Source organism: Heterodontus francisci, chromosome 19 (genome assembly GCF_036365525.1).
Source record: "Heterodontus francisci isolate sHetFra1 chromosome 19, sHetFra1.hap1, whole genome shotgun sequence".
NCBI classification, from domain to species: Eukaryota; Metazoa; Chordata; class Chondrichthyes; order Heterodontiformes; family Heterodontidae; genus Heterodontus; species Heterodontus francisci.
This window is the reverse complement of record NC_090389.1, coordinates 89,429,071-89,429,984: the sequence shown is the minus strand read 5'-3', so window position 1 is coordinate 89,429,984 and position 914 is coordinate 89,429,071.

Below are 914 nucleotides of genomic sequence, written 5' to 3'. Positions count from 1 at the left end.
TTTGAAAACCTCTATCATGTCGCCCCTCCACCTCCGTCGTTCCAGTGAAAACAATCCCGAGTTTTTCCAACCTCTCCTCATAGCTAATGCCCTCCAGACCAGGCAACATCCTGGTAAACCTCCTCTGTACCCTCTCCAAAGCCTCCACGTCCTGGTAGTGTGGCGACCAGAATTGCACGCAATATTCTAAGTGTGGCCTAACTAAGGATCTGTACAGCTGCAACATGACTTGCCAATTTTTATACTCTATGCCCCAACTGATGAAGGCAAGCATGCCGAATGCCTTCTTGACTACCTTATTCACCTGCGTTGCCACTTTCAGTGACCTGTGGACCTGTACGCCCAGATCTCTCTGCCTGTCAATACTCCTAAGGGTTCTGCCATTTACTGTATACCTCCCACCTGCATTAGACCTTCCAAAATGCATTACCTCACATTTGTCCGGATTAAACTCCATCTGCCATTTCTCCGCCCAAGTCTCCAACCGATCTATATCCTGCTGTATCCTCTGACAATCCTAATCATTATCCGCAACTCCACCAACCTTTGTGTCGTCCGCAAAGATCAGGAAGATCACGCAGGGTCCCCGCTCGTGATTCTGTGACCACCCCACTCCCGAAACGTGTTTGTTGACAGAACAGGAATCGGGCTTTGCTGTAATGCCCTCCCTGGTCTAACAGCCGGCTGGTATTCCCATGAAGGATGGCAGCTGAGTGAGGTGGCAGAGAAGCTTCCTAAGAGTACAAGCCCAACAATGTCACCATTCACAAGGAGGGGAACTGGGGGTGAGGAGGGGTGAGAGAGGAACTGTGGGGAGTGGGGGGGGGGGTTGGGAGAGAGGGGAACCGGGAGACAAAAAAAATTATAGAAATGTTAACCGTACTTCCAGGAGAAGAAACAACTTGACAACAAGA